Source organism: Camarhynchus parvulus, chromosome Z, assembly GCF_901933205.1.
Source record: "Camarhynchus parvulus chromosome Z, STF_HiC, whole genome shotgun sequence".
Lineage (NCBI taxonomy): Eukaryota > Metazoa > Chordata > Aves > Passeriformes > Thraupidae > Camarhynchus > Camarhynchus parvulus.
The window spans coordinates 60,106,231-60,128,107 of record NC_044601.1 but is presented as its reverse complement, the minus strand read 5'-3'; the positions used below and the strand labels follow the sequence as shown (position 1 = coordinate 60,128,107).

Sequence of the window (21,877 nt, the reverse complement as noted above, 5' to 3'; positions counted from 1 at the left end):
AATTATGCCAGTCTACAGTGCCCACAGTCACTGCTGCACTTCTGACAGCGTGTTTCCTGTGCCAGCAAGAAGAGCTGCAGAGGTGGCTCTGTACTGGTGGAGAAGGTGACCATCAGTGGGCAACCCACTGTGTTGCAAGATAAAGCAGGCATGTGCAAAACCCAGATTAACTAATGCAAAACCGCAGGCTAAAGAAGAAAAACAACCTAATGATTAAAGATTAGACTGTAGGGAATTGGCTGAGGTACAGAGAAGATATAGCAGGCAAGGGATATCAAGGATACCTGGATTTAGGAAAATCATGGAAACTGGGGAAAGAGAAAATTGCAGCTTGAGATGAGGATTTGCAAGGACTACCTCTTAAGAAAAATTCCAAGTAGAGTCTTGTGGTTTGGTGGGAGACTATTGCTGGCCAGGGTGAAGGCAGCTGCCTGCCAGCTTGGCTAAACAACTTTTCTAGAAGTAATGATTTAGCTAAGGCACATCTTGTCTCTAAATGCATGGCAGCTCTGGGGTTTTTTTACCAGTTATTTCTCCATTAAAAATGTGTCTTCTGATGAAAGACAGCCATTCGTGCTGAGCAAAAACTGGTGGTTACCATGGGAGAGAAAATAAAATTCAATTCCCAGTCGGTCTGCAAGTTCCAAGTACTTCCCTAAATGAGCTGCATGCATGCAAAACATGCCCCGTGGGATCCTGACACAGAGGAAGGTGCACTGCTGCACAGGCAGGAATATCATGATGATTTGATGACCATCTGCACCTGGTAGCATCCATAATATGATGGTGATGGAAACATGTAGAGGTAGGGGGGAAAAAAACCACCTTGATTTTACATTTCTAAATAGATGGCAATACAAAGCTAAGTAGAGACACCAAGTGCCCCTTGGTAAATATTGTGGTTTTTTTGGTTTTACTCTCCAGAGTTCAGCCCTTACAGATAACAGAAGCCTTCACCCAAAACTGTGAGCACCCCAGCTGTTATGAAGAATTCTCCCAGCATCTGTGGGCAGCAGAAGTCCTAGCATAGAAAGCACTTTGTCTAGGATGCAGATATCTTGTTCTCTGCATATAAGTCATTATACCAACTGTGCTGCTGTCACAGGCACTTGTGTCAAGCCCAGGCAGTGCCTATCAACCTTCTTCAACAACATACTTATTGTCTGCAACAAAGCACTTAGAATGTTTTGCAGAAAAGTGGTTGAAAAAGGAAAAAGAAAATCTCCTGCCTTATGCAGATGCACATCCTTAGGTTAGGCTTTGCTTTGTTATACCCAAAGCACTAAAACCTGTCTTAGCTGGAGGAGTAGCTCCAGCCTGCACACTTTTGTGATGGCCAGACCCAGAGGCTGTTCCTTGCATGGCTGCTCAGTGTTTCCAGCCTGTTGACACGGGCACCCACGAGGGACTGGCACATCCTTCCACGCCAGTGCCCAGCTCTCTCCATGGGCAGCAGCAGCAGCAGCCCAGGCAGGCAGATGCTCACACCATATTTCTCATAGTAGCCCAAACTCTGGAGTGTGTAGCATGGGAAACTGCCCAGGAGGCCAGGCCAGGCAGCCACGGAGCTGGCTGCAGCCTGGCATCACACTGGCAATTAACTTTGGCTGTCTGTAATCTGAGGGGAGGACACACCACGCCACATCACATGGCACAAAAATCCCTCCCAGTGATACCGACTGTGCTTTTTATAAACTAAGTACCAGTTTCTGCTGCAACACTTCTCCCAAGAAACTGAAGCCGAGTGCAAAATAATGCTTGGAACACACTGATTTTGTACATGTTGAGAATCAGGACAGCTACATCACAATATTTTGCTGAAGAGAAATATTAATTGCAGGTCTGTGGCACTACCTCCTTTCTTTGTGCAAAATATTAGTGATATAATCTGTATCCATGGTACAGAAACTGTGATCTGTTGAATAAATTTGGAACTGTAATTTACTTAGTGTTTTCTTCCCCCCTGTTTTTTCATTGCTTTTAGGAGAAAACCCTCCCACACAGTCAAATATTCAGCTGCAAGAAAATAGTCTGAAGTCATTCAAATCCACAAAGCAACTCAAGCTCTGGTTGTCCTCACATTTACAAAATTGCCCTGTGGTATTCTGGAAGATGCACAATTTTTGCAGCAGAGTTTTGAGGTAAGAAGGAAGAAAAAATGCCCATCATTCCCTAAATCTTTCCATCCTATATTTTGAAAGGAAGTAAGAAGCATTTAAATTGTTGCTGTGTAAAAAGGAACTTCAATAATATTTGTGTTAAAGAAGATTTTTTTTTTGCTTACATGTGCTCATATCTGCTAAAGTCATCTTTATAAAGAGGTTAAAAAAAAAACTTCTTAAAAATAAAGATAGCCATGACAGATTATAACCAGCATTTTTCCATGAATCATCTTCACTGCATACAGTGAGAAAAATTCCCAGACAACCTAGTAGGTGACCAAGAGAAATATTCCAGATTTTGGCTATTTTACTGCAGGGGTGGATGTCCCTCTGTGGAAAGGCTCAAAGAAAGGAATGTATGTATGCTCAGAAAGAGAGGTCTGAACTCATTAAGTCTTCAAAGCTGTGCAAGGCTGCAAAAAGGACAGCAGTGAATTGTACTATATGTCCATTGAGAGTAAACCAAAAATTAATCAGCTTAATTGCCAACAAGGAATATCTAGGGTACACATTAGAAAAAACCTGCAAGGAGAGGGCAGTGGAGCAAGCTAGTAGAAGATGATTTTGCCTTAGGTTTTTTGAAGAATAGGCTAAATAAGCTAGGACCCATCCATCAGGGATGGCCTAAGCATATTGTTCTGCTCTAAGATGGGCAGCTGGATTCCACAACTCCCATTATCCCTCTGGACCTACATTTTGTTGACTTTCTGGTCCAGAAATCTCCTCAAAACAAAAATAGACACCCATCAGAAGACAGACAAAGATCCCTAGAGGCTGAGAGCACTCCCACAGAATGCTGTGCTCTCTCTAAGAACAAAGACATATTTTTTTCCATACTGACCCCAAAGCACAGTGCAGAAGAACAGATATTCACAGAGTTGAAGTCAATATCCATCTAACAGCAGTTAGGCATGGGTAAAGCAAACATCAGTGGAAGAAAAGTTTCAGCTCTGATTTCAAGATCAAAGCAGACACTTTCAATCACCAAGCAAAACAGAGATCATGTCATTCAGCCAGAGACAACCATTCCCAAAGTACCATCAGAAAGAAAATCCATGAGTGAAACAGGACAGCCAGCTCCACCAGTGACAACGAGTGCCATTACCTTGGTTACAGACTCACAGGAAATTCAAATAATTTGCAGTAGCAGTGCACTGGAGATGATGAGTCAGGGACATGTCTGGTCACGGAGCTTCTAAGACCAAAGATCCCCTGGCTTCCTACTGAGCTCTAGATGTGCAAGAGCACCAGTTCAGTGTCCACAGGCAGCACAAATGTTTGGGATCCCTCTAAGTTTCTGCAGTTTGTGCAGCAGCAGATCTCACCAGAAGGGTGAGTATTTTTAAAGATATTCCCCTGAGGCAGAGAAAAACATCTGGCACCCCCCTACGAAGAGTTCCCTGCCACCCACACTTGGGCTGGACACCACACTGTGCTGTCAAAAACCTCAATCTGTTTTTAACAACTAAGGAAAAACATTTCCAGCAAAACGAAACTTAACCTAAATGTTTCTTTGCCAAGTGATGCCGCCTCCTTTCTGGTTACATTTAGGGGGTGGAAATTAATGAGTTAGAAAAACAAATTAGTAAATCAGTGGACACTGCCTCCCCCTGCCAAAAAAAAAACCAACCAAAAAACCCCACCAGAAAACAACAACAATGACAAAAACAAACAAACAAACAAACAAAACAAAAAAAAAAACAAAAACAAAAACAAAAACAAAAAACCCCTCTCAAATGAATCTAAGTTCTACCTTGTCTTGGTTTCTAGTTGATCTAAAACTCACAAACCTCCCATCTGAAAATGCCAGAAAGGAAGCAGGACACTGACTGTCTCCCCCTGGGATACACAGAGGCACAAGGAGGCAGCAGCAGCAGAGGATTTTCAGCCAAACCCCAGGGAAATCAGCTGTGAGAGTGAGCAGCTCTTCCCCAGAGAACCATGGAGCAGAAGCCAACAACTCCCAGTCGCAGACAGATTTCAATTTTCAGGGCTGAGCTCAGTAAGCCAGTGCTTAAATCAGAGACTTTTACTCTTTTCTTGCATCTAATTAACAAAGAGGAAAGAAAAGGCGAAGTGCCTTTGAGAAGGTGATGGTTCTGGTGTGCTGGCCAGCTAAAGAGGTTTGTCAGGGCTCAGCAGTATTTGCTCTCTGCAGTCTTTTATGGCATCCCCATCCTGTAATGTCTAAATGCTGCATCTAACACCATATACCCAAATGCACACCATTTGTATTCCTGGGGTATAGATGGGGTTATTTGCTGCTTGCTGCTGCTCCTTCGTGTGCCTTCCCCAGGCAGCATATTTCTGCAGTTTGAGGATGTGGAGCTGAACCATTCCACCCATCAAGTCCCACCCCCAACACCATCTCTGGCCTCAGTGCCTCTCCATTAAGACTCTTCTTTCAGTTTCACAATTGGCACACACTCCCCACTAATATTTAAGGAAAATTATGATAAACAATATGCAATATTCCCCTGATATTTGCCAAAATAAAGGTGCAGGATTCTAGCACTCAAAATCATGCAGGCATCTTAATCCCAGTCCAGGGTTTCCAGGACCTGCCCTGGTCATGGGAGATCAGACTGGTTTGAAGAGTTACTTGACATCCTGCCTTCCTGTCCTACTTTTTCCAGCTACCCGAAAAGAGTTTAATTAAGCCCTTCTAAAGGACATAAGAAGCACTGACCTACATAAGAAGCTTACAAATGAACAATCAAATTACTGAGTTTTGGGCTTTATACTTAGATGACAATTGAAGATACATGGACAAGCATGAAAGGGAAGGGCAGTGCACAAGCCTGCTGTTCATAGAGATGCATGATAACACCAGACACATGGTACCCCTGAGTGTCAACCACCCCACCAAACAACAGGATGAAAGCATATTGTAACATCAACAACAGACAATATTGTCATTCCTTCTAAATTCATGATTTCATGTGCCTCAGACAGGGATCTCTGCATATCTGACCCCATAGATACAACCTGATATTGCATATCTTCATTGCATTAATTCCCTTTTATTGAAAGGATCTGATGTTATTAATTTTTACATCCATTCAATTTCACATGCTTTTTCCCTAACAAATACTTCTAAGACAAAATAATTTAAAAATCAGTGCAATTAAACCCTTTGTGATGGCTTCCATTAAAAAAAATAATAGCCAAAGCCATGAAAGAGAGGCAGACATTAATTAATAAATGCATTTACAAAGCAAGCTCTAAACCTCTGACAAGACTTTGCGAGAAATACTCAATAGCTCTAAGTTTCTGTTCAAAGCCCCACTAAGTCAGGTAGTAAATCAATTCCAGCTTGTCCTCTGTAACTCAAAAAAGTCTTAGGTGCTCCCAGAAATTACAGAATTTGAAGAGGGAGAAGGGCAGGCCAAGGCCATAAAGCAGAGGAGTCTCACACCAGATTTCCTTAGAGCTATTATGGTGTCTACCATAATTTGGCTTAAAAACCCTACACACTAGAGGCCAGCTCAACAACAATCATCATCATGAGTCCTTTTGTAGGAAGGGTGCTTGTCAAAGCAGAAGTAAATGGGCAGTAGTTTGTTCATGGCCAGAAACAGACCTTTTAAAGTCCGACAAGGGTGAACCCAGGACCACTCTGCAACCTGAGGTTTTCCTGTCTGCTTTTTGGTCAGCTTGATCAGCTGGTGGTGGCCCATCCGGACAAGTATTTTGTTTAGATAAATTGAACATTGTACTTCAAGACACAACATTTCAGCCATCAAGGCCCCACACAGGGGCTGTAGATGGAGCAGAGGCTGGAGCAGAGTCTGGCTGCCTCCAGCAGCTCCTTCCTGAGCATGCAGGAGCCAGGCAAGTTCTAACGACCCAAAGCCCCACAGTGGTACCTCACCAGTGCTGGCAAACACTGATGAGGCACACACAGACTTCAAAAGGGAAGGGAGTATTTAATAGGAAATATTTTTAAGTTAGACAGAAAACAAGATTCTCTTTTATTCTACATTTCACACAAATATTCAGTTCCCCTCTATCTTACTTTCCCTTTCTGTGTTTGCAAACTTTCTGTAGATGCTGTCTCTGGTTAAAAAAAACATACTTAATTGTACTGTTGCATGCTCAGCTTCTAAAGCCAACAGTTCTTTGTATCAAGGCAGAAAATACAATCCTATAGCCAGAGTTAAACAAATTACTTAAGAAATCATCCAGCTGAAATAGGTTTTCCACGATTACAATAAATTATAGATGTGATTTGTTGGCATATTAGTTACAGACGCATGTGTACCAGTCTGCGGGCCAAAACATTCTAAGATCAAAGGGGAAGCTGAAAGTGGACAAGATTATTTATTATCGTGATGAATACCATGCTCAACAAGTCGTCATCACAGCCGTGGGCTGTGCAAGTCCAGAACAAACAGACACTGTCCTCAAAAACTGTGTGCTGAAGCAGAGACCATGAAACAGATCCAGGGACAAGTCAAGGATGAATTAATGCATCAACACCTCACTTTTTAATTCACTGTATTAAAAAAGTATACTTAAATCGCTTTCTCTGCCTCTGTCATCGTGTAACCATTATGTAAGACAGTATAATTAAAAATAAACTTTTCACTCCCCAGCAGCAGTTATGCAATAACTTTTAATTAACTAAGATCCTTCATGTTCAAGAGAACATTTAAAGAGTTTAAGTTATAATTCAATGCCCTTCTTCATAGCTTCACATTCAAATCCTCTAACATAAAGTATCTGCACTTTTTCTCTCATCTCTCCAGTACAAAGACGGTTTGTCAGATTTTATTTGGTTTTATCTGCTTGCAAGATGCTGTCTCAGGGTCCTAAAAATGCAGGGACATATTTTGTGCAATCTGTCAGCAACTGTCTTCAGATGCAAGGCTACAGGGAGTTGATGAGCTCTTTTCTTATCAGAATGAGTCACAAAAATGGATTATCCACTCTTAATCCTCCCTACACTGGCAAATTTCTTTATTTGTTTTGTACAATAAAAATAAAATAAAAGTTAAAATTGGCCTGATGAAACCATATAAGAACAGTTTTCCCTTGGAATGCTCTGGCAGAAGAGAACACCACTGTGCCATTTTGGAGAGCCACAGAGTTTCCAGCACCTGTTTCATTCTTCTCCAAAAGCAAGCATTCCCCTGCTTCCAGGACCCATTCTGGCACTATGGATGGTGTCCCCCATTACTCTGGGCTTTTGTCATATCCTGTTCCCCCACATGATGTTCTATATTTTTGGGGATTATTTAATGCTTTTTTAAAAAGTCATCTTCTCTCCACAAACTTAACAAACAATAAATCACTTAACCTGTTTTTTTAACAAAACCATAAAAGTCTTTTTCACCGTAAAAGTCTTACTAATCTGCATTCGCTTGAAATGCAAATATTTTTCACAAAATTGTTCTGCTAATTTTCATGAAAGCCAGCACCTTACAGGATCACAACCCCCTCACTGAAATTCTCTTTCAGTTAAATCTCAAAAGAACAAAACCTGAGCTTGGGTAACCTTTTTTCCATTTTGAAGGGGGATTTAGGAAGAGAAGTGTGAGTTTTGCTGCTGTTTGCTAATCCCAACAGAGAGAAAAAGGAATCCAAACTGCCTGAGAGCTCATCCCTGAAAATAATGTGATTTTCCTATAGGATTTTAAAAAATGCATCTCATCATAGATTTGAGCTTAAAGAGGAAAAAAGTAGGAAAAAAGAGGTCTTCATACTTCTAACATATGGTCCATGGCCAACTTTTAGTGCAAAGCTGCCCCATCAGGCAGCAAGCTGATGGACAGAATGGTTACCAGGGCTTCTTCTTTATGGTTATTTCCTTGCTTATTGGATTTGGATTTTTAGCTTCACTCTGAAATGCTGCCATGCTACACTGAGTACAGAGTAGCTGGCATCACTTTAAAGGCCCCGGCAGATCTCAGTCAGCAAACCAGATTAGTTACACCACGCAGGAAGGAGGGCTTGTGTGTTTTGGGGAGCGATGGGGAAGCAGGAAGACATCCCGTTGTGCTGGTGAAAGGGGCACTGGTGCAGGGAGAGGGAGGGGAGGGAAACAAGCCTGCTCTGAAATTCGACTTTCATCTCAGGCAGCGTGCTCCACTTAACTGCACAAGGCCATTACGCACGGATACAGCTCGCGCTTCCTGGGAGAGCCTGGCGGGCTGCACTGCACGTGAGCAGCCTCGCTGCCAGAGCAGAACTTGGTGTCTTGTCATGCCACATCAGATCCAGGTTAGTGAGCGCTGCCGAGGCCGTGGAGCAGCACAGTCAGTGTCTGCATCAGCCCAGGCAGCGGTGGGTGAGCACCCGAGCGGGCTCAGAGGGTGACAGCACCGCTGGGTAACATCCCTGTGCTCCAGAAAGCATCCCACACCTCAAGGTTTCATCTCCCGCCCCCACGAAGGAGGCTTCACCCACTGCCACTGTGCCATACCTAGTTTGCCAATTGCTTGGAAGGGGGTTCAGGGCCAAGAGCTTCCTGTAAATTACTCCTTTCTCTTCTTTCCTTTCTGGAATTAATTAAATGAAGGATCCGTTTGGCCCATGGAGTAGGTGAAGTGCAGAATTAGATTTTATCTCAATCCATTACAGAAAGTTCAAAATGGAGATAAATTTTCAGTCATAGGTTGATAAAAGTTATTATCAAAAATACAGTGTGAAAGTGTGAAAGAATTTTTTCCTTCTACAAACCATTTTGAAATACATGGCTTATTCAAAGCATGTACATCATTAATGAATTATAAATGACAGCTACAGATGAACTGAATAAGGAGAAAACTTTAATTATTTTAAAATTTTCTTTCCAGTTTTTCAGATAGACAAGGAAAAACATTAAAGCAGAATCATAAATATTACTCCACAAGGAGAAACAAAAAAGTCCCTCACAGGCTACCTAAGACACCAACAAAGTTAAACATATTTGACAATCTTCCATTCATTAAAATATACATTTGACTAATCCCCTTGGGCTTAAGATTTTCCAAAATTTAGCCTAATGTATCCTGGGCTGCATCCAGAGCCCCGTGGGCAGCAGGGCAGGGAGGGGATTCTGCCCCTCTGCTCTGCTCTGCTGAGACCCACCTGGAGCACTGCACCCAGCCCTGGGCTCCCAGCACAGGAGGGACAGGGACCTGCTGGAGTCAGCCCAGAGGAGGCACCAAGGTGATCAGAGGGATGGAGCATCTCTCCTGTGAGAAAAGCCTGAGAGAATTGGGGTTTATCAGCCTGGAAAGCAGAACATTTCAGGGTGACCTAATTGTGGCATTCCAGGACCTGAAGGAGCCAACAAGATGGAGGAGGACTATTTACAACAGCCTGGAATGACAGGACAAGTGGAAATGGTTCAAACTGAAAGAGAACATTTCATTTAAATTAGGTATTAGGAAAAAATAGTACAGTGAGGGGGGTGAGGCCCCTGGCACAGGCTGCACACAGAAGTTCTGGGTGCCCCATCCCTGGAAGTGTCCAAGGGCAGGCTGGAAGGGGCCTTGAGCAACTTGCTCTTGGGAAAGGTGTCCCTGCCGATGGCAGAGGGATTGGAATGAGATGATTTTTAAGGTCCATTCCAACTCAAGCCAAACTATGATCCTATGATCTCTAACCTAAAGTTAAGGTACCATCTTTTCCCCTCTATCCTCTCACTTTTTTAAAAATATTTCAGCACTTTTCCACTGTCAAAAGAAGAGGAAGTTATTTTTTTATTTTGGACCTACCCCTTGGAAATACTGCTTCCTCAGCAGTCAGATTTTGCTTAGGGCACGACTCCCTTCCCAGTCAAAGAATTGTACCCTGCACTGGAGGAGAGAAAGGAATAGCAAAACAATTGCATGAAATGTTATGTATATCTGGGAGTTACACCACCTTATCAATACAAAAAAAGCATGTAAAAGGATGAAAACATATTAGGTCATGTTCTGGTCAGAAACCACTAGTTCCCTTTCTGCTGTGATCCTCCTATCTTTGCCTGCATCACCTCTGACAATGCCCCTGATGCTCTCACTGACCATCACTCAAGGGCTGGGTGACAATATTTGCTGCATGCCTGTCACCTCTGACTTGCATCTTACCTCCCCAGGAAGAGACACATGCAGTGCATAAAGATGGTCTCTCAGAACCATAAGATTATTTTAACGTGACATGCACACAGAGTGCCATCTTGGGGCAACCTGCTATGAAGTTTTCCAGACATTTTCTCACTATAGGAACTACAGACTGGATTAATTTCAGCTCAGTTCTGCTGCCTGTATTATATATCTGAGCGCATGTCTGAGCTGTTCGAAAAGAAAGGCGGCTTTTTGAAGGAACAATTGATCAGATTTTTCTATTCATCAGTGTGAAGGCTACCTGAGCTGCCCAAAGCACTGCCAGATTTTATGCCCTGAATGCAGGAGCAAAAGCTCTGACAGCATCTATTTTTGGTCAGGTGACTGCACATACATACACACACCTGTATAATGATTAAATTAATAAAACCACAGAAAACACAGCCTGCAAGAAATCAAGCCTCTGCTTTTAAGAAGTCAGCCATTGCACAGGGGCGAAAAAAATATGAACAGCTGATTCTTGGAGAAATTACTAAAAATTAAAGCACTAGCACACTAGCAGAAGAGCTGAGCTGCTCCTGCTACTCTCTTCTGCTGTGGAGGCAGTGCAAAGCACCTGGCATCAGGGCTTGGCTCTGCTTGAGTCCATGCAGGATCAGTCCAAAATCAATGCCATGTCTTACCTCTGCCTCAGCCCCACACAACTCTCAAACCTGTATGACAAACACACAAACCCCACTGATAATCCCTCAGGTGGAGCAATGCGGTGGCACAGAGGGGTTTCCAAGACCTGTGCCTAGACCACAGGAGAGCAATGATCCAAAAATGACCATACAACATCAGTATCACACAGAGCTGTTACACAGCAGAGAATAAATGCTCTGAGGAGATGAAGAACTGCATTGTAGTAACACTTCTATCCTTCTTACCATAATTTAACACCAACAGGAAAAAATGCCAGCCCTTTCTATAAATATACTTAAAGTATTATTACCATGTGTGTGGAGCAGGGTTTTTGCACTTTCTTTCATTGCAGAGCTTAAATCCTGGCACGATCTCAAGTGAAAGATGAAGCCAGGGGTCTGCTGAGAGCCTGTGTGTGCACCACAAACCACCAGGCGCCCTGGTGCAGCCCAGCCCTGCCAGCAGCTCAGCTCCTGAGGGCAGGACCAAAATAACCTGTGGGAAAACTTCCAGCGCCACTACCTACCCACTTTAACAAATACATCTCACACTAATTTTCAGAAGTTCCCTGCTTTATTCACTGAATAACAAATATGCATGAGAAAACCAGCAATGGAATTCAGAAGGAAGAGGTCTAATGTTTAAAATTAACCCCTATGAAGATGTATGAGAAGACAAGGGAAAGGCAAAAAGAGAGGTTACATAATAAGAATACTTCGTCTGTAGAACAGATACAAAAGCACTTTCTGCTTTAATACACAGGGATGGCATCTCCTGCACACAACTGTCCCTACAGAGAGCCTGAACAGCAAAGCACTCCTATGGGAAATGCCCTAGGTTGGAACAAGCTGGTTTCTACCTGACACCCATCAGGCAGACCCAGTAGCCCATCTTTCTGTGCCAATTCCTACAGGGCTGAGTGCTTGGACCTAAAGAAGCATTTAGGAGAAGGAGGGATGGGCTATGAACAGTCTCTGCAGTGTGGCCACCAACCAAGCAACAGTGTGCAGAAGGCCGAGACCACGAGGGCGATCAGAAGGGCAGCTACAAGGAGTCCCCATCTGGGTGACCTCCTGCCCACATGACTGAACCATGACTTTTGCCATGAAAAAGTACGGCAAAGCATGGTAAGTACGACAAAGGAAACAAAAAGTGGTGTCTCCTGTGCTGAAGGGTCAGCAAGGGTCAGCCAAAGGCTGCCACAGCACCAGACCAGATCTGTATTGAAGACCCTCTGATACCCCAAAGAATGTCTACACAAGAAGATTCACCCAGATTAAAGTAAATATGGATGCAAGCCAAAATTACTCTTCTTGGTTCATGGAACATGGGATGAAATAAAATCAATTTGCAATAAATGCTCCAAAAAGTAAACTGTCAGGGAATTCATCACGAACAGCATCTCATGAGGACAGGTCCTTATTTTCCTCCTACACCACCTGAGATCCTTCAGCCAGGCAGGAAACCACCAAATATCAACAAAAACCATGAAAACAAATGGTCTCATGCTTTTCCTGTAGGCCTTTGCAGTAACAAGTGGGGCCAGTGCCAAGCAGAGAGAATGCATACTGGCAGCCTTGTGGTAAATCACTCCCGACCTAGACTCCAGCTTTTGGGAGAGAAGTTTCTGCAGTCTGCAAAGACAAAGTCAGGCCCCAGGCTTGCATCACCCCACCCCTGAGTCATCGCACCACACAGATCCTCTCCCCTACCATCACTCCTCAGCCTGGCTCATGTAATTATTACTGCAGAGCTGCAATCATCCCTGTGCAGCCGGAGCAAAGCCGGCATCCCCACCCACACACAGAGAAAAGAGACACAAATTCAGCACCTGAACACGAAACTGAGACCCCAGGATAAAAAGGGGAGGCAGGGAGGGCTCCCCTCAGGCTACTCAAGGGATTCAGGCAGGGGATGCTGCCTGAGATGCAGGATGCCCTACATAAAAGGGACAGGAGAGGGACAGAGCAGCGGTGGGGGATGGATAATCTGCCTGGCTCGTGTCTGTGACCAGGTTATGTCAGGTGCTATTAAGGCATGAAGTGTGAGCACGCGTGTCTGAAACCCCACTGCGGACTGCTCCAGCAGCCTTGAAATGAAACCTCCTTTAAAAAATAATAAATATTTTTAAAAGAAACAAGAAAACACCAACAACCAAGCAGAAAACAGCACGCCATATGCAGCAGTTAAGGGAGAAAAAACATGCACCCAGATGTGCCCAGGGGAGCAAACCAAGGAGACCCACACCTCCAAACGCACCCTCCTCCCCTGGGCTGAGCGCTGCCGCTCCGTTCCGCCGGCTCAGCTCCGCCGCCCATCCACGTCCCCCCAGGGCAGAGCCGCAGCCGCCGGGGAGCTCTGCCGTGCCTTCAAAGAGCCTAAACTGGGTCAGCAGAACGGAGAGAAAAAACCTGATTAAAGCATGAAGAAAGCTAGCAGACCTGCTGGCTGAGAGACAGCAGAAGGCAGGGAAAGGCACTCACAGGCTCTGCATCTCCTTGGAGGCACAGAAAGACAAGGGCTGCTGGTCCCCCATTCCACAACTGCAGGGAGGGAAATGTGTTTCTCAAATCTGTAATGGGATGCAAGCAACAGAAACACATTTGGGGATGGGGGAGTATAAGTAGGTAAGTGTGTCCCTCTGTCCTCCATGCAGCATTCTGCCTGGGGCCACCCTCACCCACATTTCCAGTCAATTTATTCTGACTTAAACCAAGTGAAACAATTTAAATCCATGCAAATCTAAAATCTTTCATGAGCCTTATGGCTACAACTTGCACAATCCTTTCTTGTGCCTGAATAAACCCAGAGATGTTGGAGGAAGAGCCCCAACAGCTGCCAAACTCAAGCAGCATCTTTTGGAAGCAATTAAAAATGCTAAACAGGATAAACAGGAGACCATAAGGAGGAAGATTTGTTTCTCTGACAGAGTCTTCTGACCTTAAAATAAAACAAGCCAAAACCACTTCTGCATCTGCAGATGAAGTGCAGCAAAAGGGTTTGGGGGCTGCCAAGTTCCAGGAGGGAGGTGGATCCTTAAGAAGCACACGACTGCTGGAACTATAATTCGGGTGACATTTGGACAGAGAGTTTTGCAAACCACAGAACTCAGAGCATCTGAGAGGTCTTGCAGGGACCAAGTTTTTGCTGATGTCCAAACCAGGTGCTGGTGGATAATAGAGACGTTGTTATCCCCTGGTACCACCAAAACCTCCAGAACCATACACCCCATCTCCCCGAAACCTGGCATAAATCGAACCTCTCCAAGCCTCATCACTGAAAACACCTTCTCCAAGCCTCATCACTGAAAAGACAAACAGGTTTTTCTCCACAGATCCTGGGAAACCAGCACCAGATCCCTCTGTGGAGCTGCACACCCACCACCCCTGTGGTCTGTGGGCCCACACAAAGCCATTGCACCCTCGTCCTGACCGCTGGCTCCAGGGTGGGCTGTGTATTTGCTCAAAGACGTCCAATGAAAATATCAGCTTAAGAAATCACAGCAGCACGGGATGGGTGGGGAGAACATTCCCTGCTAGAAAGAATCCAAGCTCTGCAATTGCACACGCCGTATCTGGATGTTGTTGTAAAGACCTCTGTCTACAGAAGGAATAGGAGATTTGATCTAATACGCAAATAAAAATCAGAAATCTCTCCTGTCAGCCACGGAAAAGGCTATCAATAATTCATTTTAACAAAAAAGGAGATCAAAGAAAAATGCTGTGTTAGTTTGACATTTTGATATGTTGGTTCAGGATTCTTCTTTAATGTAATATGTAACAAACAGCACAGTTCATCTATAAATGCCAGACATGCTTGCAAATTGTTGAATATAGCAGGTCCTATTAATATTCACTTAGACTTTTCAAATTAATTCATTTTCACTGCCTTTATATCACTTTTACTGCCTCTACCCAGCAGTTGCAGGTCAAGTGGAGCTCTCAAAAATGCTACACAGAGTTTCCAAAGATAAAGTTTCAAATTTGTAACCACATTTCCATTTATTTCTTCATGTTACCCACCACATAGCTTAATGTCCAACCCAACTTATTGACTATTACGTACTTGCTGTGAATTGTTTCTGAAAATTGTACAGTCAGGAGCCACAATGAGGTGCTTTTGTCCTAAATCAACTGTCTGTGCAAGTTGACTCTCATATATTGTGGTTTAATTTCACTTACGATTTCCTTATGGGCATTTGGTGGAGTGGATGAAGTATATTATACTCCAGAAAGCACAGACTTGCAATCCACAGATTTCAGTGTTATGTTGCAAGAGGTATTTATTGCAGTGAGAACTGCTGGCAAATTTAACATGCATTGCTCAAGCTCAGTTTGTATTCCCTTTGCTGTGCAGAATACACAAGGGGACTCACATCTTCTAAATTTAAGTAGGGTAGGGCAAATTTCTTGCAAGATAAAATCCCCTCTAAAATGCAGAGAATGGTTAACTCTCTGTGACTTATCTGTTCCAGGGTCAAGTAGTAAAGTAAATACTCCTGTTGTTACATCACTTTGATTAAGGATTCTCTTTAAAGTACATTTTTAGGCAATATTGAGGCAGTTCTTGTAAAAGCTATTTCCCTAGAGTAAAGTCCTTGATGGTAACAACCTTTGTTAGAGCCTGACACAGTACTGTGCTTCTTTGGAGGAAAAGCAGTGGTCACTCATGTCCTGAGCATGGCTGGACAGTAGAGACTCTTGGATACAGACTTGTAAATCCATGGCTTTTCTAGGTATTGTGGCTTTTAAATTACTATTTACACTGGCTGCTCTATCTCAAAAAGAGCTGTAGTTTACTGGAGGGGGCAACAATTACTGAATGTGATGACACTCCAGATGGGAAAGCTGTTACCTCATCCAGGTGATAAAGTTGTATCGCCCTTGTTACTTCCAGTCCATTGAGAACAGGAAGAGCAAAAATTACATGTTTTTTTTTCCCAGCAAGTGTCTGCAGAGTGCCATGCTGACAGTTGCATCTACTGGAGTCCCATGGCACTGCCACAGCTCCAGGAACAGCACTCACAAGATTGAACTGCTTTTACCCATTTGGAACCAGGTGGGTCAAGCTCCCTGCCAGGGGAAAAACTGCCAGAGGAATGCCTTGTCCTCACACACTTCAACCCAAGGACTCCCATCCCCAGAAAATCCAATCCCCAAAACTCCCACCCCCATGTACAGAGTCTCTTGGATCAGTGCTATTTGCAGGGAAGCAGCGCCAAGGACAAGATCTTAAAGCCAGGGCCACCCACATCTGTGTGTCTGCCTGACTGTCTCCTGGGCATCTCTCAGACCATGCAGGTGTTGCACCATTTCGAGGAAAGCAAGTCCTGGCCATGCCTGCAGATGATATACCTGCAGGTGGGACCAGCTGGTCCCAACGGTGGCCTTGGGTCTTCCCTTAATTGCATGTGGAATATGCACAAGGAGTAGAAGAAAAATGTTCAAGCTAAATACAGCCCTCAACTCTTCCTTAGTCTTGTTTTCACACATGCCAATAAATTTGTTAAATCACTTAGATGCTTTTGAAAATTTTAGTCACTGTTGGAATAATCCCCAAAAAAATCCCAAAAGAATCTCAAAAAAGACACTGCCACTCACTCAGAGGGCTGCAGTGAGAACTACAATCCTCTGAAACCTGTTTAGAAAAGCCACTCTGGATCAGGAGGTAAGGAATGGCCACAGCCAGCCAGTGACACACTGACATGCAGCAGGGTCCCATCTGGCAGCACGAATTTTATTTCTGATTACAAAAAACACAGCCCAGAGGCGCAGCAGCTGGATGAGGATCTGGAGCTCAGACTGTGACCCCCCACTAACATGACAGCTCCCAGCCCCTGGGATAGAGGTCTGCAGCAGGTACCCTGCCCTGGTCCCAGCAACACCACAAAACGGAGAACAGAGCAATGAGCTGAATTTAGGGGGGATTAAAGCACAACTTTACATGAGCCTGACCACTCTGAGATCTTCACTTGTATCATGAAATCAGGAGTAGGGGGGAATCATTCCCTGACATGCAGTATGAGCACAAACAAGTTATTATTTGAAAGGCTGTACAAAGGTTAAGTCTTTAATCCCCTTAATCCAGACGACAAACAAACAAAACCCCAAGAATGGGATCCTGGAGCACAGCTGAACACTGCCAGGTCTCTTGTGGGGGCTCTCTATTCACATTGCTGCAGCCAGTTATGAGCCTCCAGCTAAAAAGTTGCTGCAAAGAAAATAGATGCAGGCATGGTTTTATTCCCAGTTCTTTAAAGCTGATCATGGGCAATTTGGCAGCCTGGGCTCATGTTTCAATGAGCAGGGTTTAATCCTGAGGTCAGTGGTACCAGGGTTACTGGATTTCCAGGTCTGGCTGCCATTGCCCTCCTACCGACTCTCGAGTGCAGTGACTCCTCCTGCTTGTTACTCCTGCACAGGAAAGATGAGGATTCTGCTGAATGAAATCAAGAGTGGTGAAGGAAGGGGAGGAATCACATAGTGACACAGAGCAGCATCAGAAGATGAACTGCAGTGTGTTTGGGGACCGAGGAGAGTTCCTCTGTTGGTGCACCTTACGGAAAAAATTCGGGTCAATGCAATGCATGCCAGCATTTGTACCACTCCCAAACCATGACACTGTGGTAAGCAGACAGCAGAGCAGGCACTCAAAGGGTTAAGCGGATTTAGAACCTGACCTGGGTTTATAGAATACTGGGAAATTCTTCCACTTATTTCAGCAGGAATTGGGTCAGCTGCAACCATGCATCCTAAATGAACCGCAGGAATAGTGTCACTAATTTCAGTAGTAGTATTCATGCAATTCAAAGTAGATGTGTGGTTATTTACCTTGCTGAATCAAGTCTACAGTAAAGGTCTAAGCCAGTGAAATAAGCAGCACATTTTAAATGGCACTATCCTCTCTGCCTCTCTATCCTCTCTGCCATACAGCCCATCACAAGCTGATGAGCTACCAAAGATGAGGTGCAGGAGATTATAATTAAAAACCACATTTCCTCTTAAAGTTTTTCTCATGTTTTCTGTATCTGTCCTACCAAGTATGAGCCATTCAGTGCAGAGTCTGTCAATTTGAAGAGAAGAATTGGTGGACATGATCTAAAAGGTCACAACTTCAGCAGTACTTACATAAGCCAGAAGAGTTAACAGCACTGGTTCAGCGCAACCCTTGAAAAGAATTTCTAAGTGTCTTTTTGGAAATAAAAAGTCCCCTTTCTCCTCATTTTGGAGACTCTTCAGGTTGCTGCAACAGTTCCCTAGGGCTCTCCCCACATTGCTAGAAGTTGAATTGAACCCAACCTCTCACTCTGAGCAGAGGTCAGACCAGTCACACTGGCAGAGCAGCAGAGCACATGGAGGCTGGAGGGCTGCGAATGTTCTGTGGTTGCTGAGCAGTCGCTCTGGTGAGTATCAAGCACACCAGATCCACATCATCCCTGCTGTCCTGCCCACTGTGTCCCCACCACAGCCAGAGCTGCAGGTCACACGCAGAAAAGAAAATGCAAAAGGCAATTGCACGATACAGACAGAAATTATGGGATCCAGACTCCAAATGTCAGCACACAGGGCTAGAAAAAGAACACAAAGGCCCCTACCTGAGCTGATGAGACCAACACTAACCAAATCCAAAGGGATGTGCAATGGCACAGTTGTTCTCCACACAACTCTCTGTCTCTGGCCTCAGCAAATTCTACTAAAGCATGTTACCCATTTGAGATTATATGTGCAGTGAGAGGAAAAACTAGATGAGAGGAGGTAAAGAAAAAGATACTCAGCACAGATCCCAATTTGTAACTGGGCCCTGAATTACTGTTAGAACGAGGCTCTCTCTGCCACGAGGATGGCAAGTGTCTGATCTCATTTTGTAAAACTGCAAAGGTCACTGTGAAATTACAGTTCAGTTCGGTTTCATTTGGAAAGAAAAAAATTCCATGGCTCATTTAGATCATTTGGGAGCAGTCAGTCTTCTCCCAGCACAGAATCCCATCTGCCCAGTGTTTCACCTCACTTTCACAGAGCCCAACAGTTGTGTTTCAAGATGCATTACAAAATCGAAAGGAAAGGGGCAATGACTGTAGAGCTCAGAAGGGGTGAAAAGGACTATGAAGGGCAATAAAACCCCTTATTTACACGGAGACTGCTGTGCCATCCGCTATCAGGCTGCCAGGCCCCCTGCCTGCCTGAGTGCTGACAGCCTTTCCATCCCCGACAGTTCACAAGGTCGTGGTCCCTGCTGACATTTCATTCCACTTACCAGCCTGGTTTTCCTTAGCCCCACCAATTCCAGGTCTGATCTCACAGCCAGTAGCTCAAGAATACGACAATTAAAGATTAATGTTATAAGTGCATGGGAAGTTGAAAAATCCAGATTTTTTCAATGTCAGGCCAGACCTATTCGCTTTTAAACCTTACCCTCATGCTTCAAGACACCAGGCCAGGAGTGTCACTTTTCCCCAGCAGACTGCAAATGCATTCTTCCTTTCAGCTGCCAACTAGTTTTGTGGGCTAATATATTTTTCTTTATTTAATTATTCACTGCAACACATGAAACATTAAGCAGCTTCTTTCCATGAAGAAATGAGTGCTGTTTCCCAATGACAATATGGTAAGTATCCTTAATAACAGGAATAAGGAAATGAGTTTACTAGAACAAAGGGGGAAAGGGCAGGGAAAGCTCAGAGCAACTAGAATTTACTAAAATTTAAAAAACACCAAGACTTCATTTCTAAGAAAATGGTCACAATTAGCTGATCTGGGAAATAAAAGCAAAATGAAACAGACTTTTAAAGTGCAAAAAAAATGCTTTCTGATATGACTTCTGGGCTACAATTCTTCTCTTTCTCAACACTGGTGGCGACGGGTCAGTGAAAAAGAAGCCACAGATTCAACGTTACAGTATGTAACAGTTGTGTTTTCTTAATGGCGCTAAACCCCTGATAGCTGTGAGAAATGTGTGTTCTTCCAAAGAACAGAAAGTTAAAGGCTGAAGTCATCAACAAAAGCCTATCCAAGCCACAGTTTTTCCTGTGAAAGCAGGACTGCAAACACAACTTCCAGTCTATGCCCTACTCATTTGATGTCTTTTGCAGCAGCAGCAAGAGATGGTCTCATCAGGTTACAGAGCATCGTGACCTCCTGAGAGCACCCCGCACCACAGCACTGCCAGCTCACCATCGATCCAGGATGGGACAAACCTGGTGACCTTGACACCTCTGCGGGCTCTGACAAATCTCCTCACTCTGCCTTTGAAAGCCTGGGTAGGATTGTGTGGGCAAAAGGATTTTTCCTGATTCTGGTGTTTATTTGTTGGGTCACAGAGGTAAAATTATCTCTGTTTGATTACTTAAAGCTGTTGGCTGTGGAGATAATCTGTGCATTAGCAGCTGTACAGTGGGTGGTTTGCAGTTCTGAATCTGTGGCTGGAAGCAAAGAAGTCATTTTGCACAGCACTTTAAAACCGAAAATTGAGCACACAGGACAAAAAGCCCTCCACGGCACCATGCAGAAGTTGCTTTCCGCAAGGAGAAATCCTCTCATTTTCTGGAGATGAGGAGGGTGAGTGTCCAGCCGTGTCCTCCTGAACTCCCCCACCTCCCATGGCAGCACCCAGGGAGAAAGAACACCTCGAGCAAACACTCAGTGGAGCCTTAACTCCTGCATTGCAACATCTGTCTCTTTATGCTTTCACAAAAGCAGACTGATTACCAGCAGCACAGCTTAAAACAGTCCTTCTCAGCAACTTTGTTTAAGAGCCACAAACTTGCTATCACAAATCTAAATCCCATTACCCTTGGGAGGAAGTGGGGCTCAAACCTCCTACCTGAGCACAACTTCTCTGGAAAGGTGGAACAATGCTCCTGTGCACAGTGGATAAATATTTAGAGTGCAAACACTGTTGGAAACAATGATCTAAACTCTCCATCTGCTAATCCACCAAGCACTTGTGTCTGTAGGAGAGCCATAGCAAGCTGCCCCTTCCCAAGGCAGCATAACTTTGCTTTGCACATTTTTCTTGGAGGATTTGCAATTTTTCTCCTCTTACCTTCACTCTGTCTGCAGCTGCCGAGCTTTAGTCCTGCCAAGGAGGAGTGGGGGCAGTTCTGGGCGGATTTCAGGCTGGAAGATTTATAAAGAACAGACATCAAAAACAAAGAGCAGAAAACTGATAGAAGATAGCAAGGGACATTAAACTTCCCAGGGACAGGAATGACAAGAAGCAGAGATGCATACTTGTTTTATTAAAAATCTGCATATGAAAGCAGAGAGGAGCATCCTCACACACAACAGACCTGCTCCGTGCTATCTCTTCACTTTGGCATGGCCTGAGACAAAGCAGAGACACACAGCTCATGTTAAAGTTTAAAGTATCACCTACAGGGGGTTTTTGGTTGTTTGGGATTTTTTTGGGTGGGAGGGGGTAGCAGTTTTGCCGGCACTCTATATGCAAGTGCCTTACTGTGGTACACAGACATGTGCAACCTCCACACAGCCACAACTGCACCAAAGATCTGTAGGCACAACTGATAATATCTGGAACACATTAAAAAATTAGAATATATAGTTCCCTGAGCAGCTGTACTACTTTTCTCACAGTCTACTAATTAACATACATTGAGGAGCTCCCAACAATCACAGGCCCAAGGTTGTGTTTAGCTTCCTTTCTAAACAAGGCACAGAAAAATACCTTCAGCATTGGCAACACTGCAGTCTCACATGTCACAGAAATAAAACTTCAAAGAGTTTCTTTGCCATAAGCTCCCTTTTTTGTTGTTGTTGTTTTTAATTTTAAATCATATAAATTAATCAAATATGGCATATTTGTGGATTGGTCCACCACCTCTCTTTTTCCAACCTCACCCATTAAAATCCTGCCTCACTTTGTGAGCAAAACTGGAGTAAATTCATCCCTGTGTATTTTATAATGCAAATTATCACACTGAAAAATGGACCTCAAGGAAGACAGCCAACAGACAACTCATTTTTGTGAAACGGGTGG

The 21,877-nt window shown here is 44.0% G+C and overlaps 1 protein-coding gene across 1 annotated transcript in view; it reads right to left on the bottom strand.

Moving 5' to 3' along the window:
- The window catches only part of PDZD2 (PDZ domain containing 2), a 202,410-nt gene that overhangs the window by 166,775 nt on the left and 13,758 nt on the right, over positions 1 to 21,877 (bottom strand). Inside the window, 1 exon segment of the mRNA XM_030968474.1 lies at positions 20,924 to 20,997. The gene's annotated coding sequence lies outside the window, so the exon portion shown is untranslated.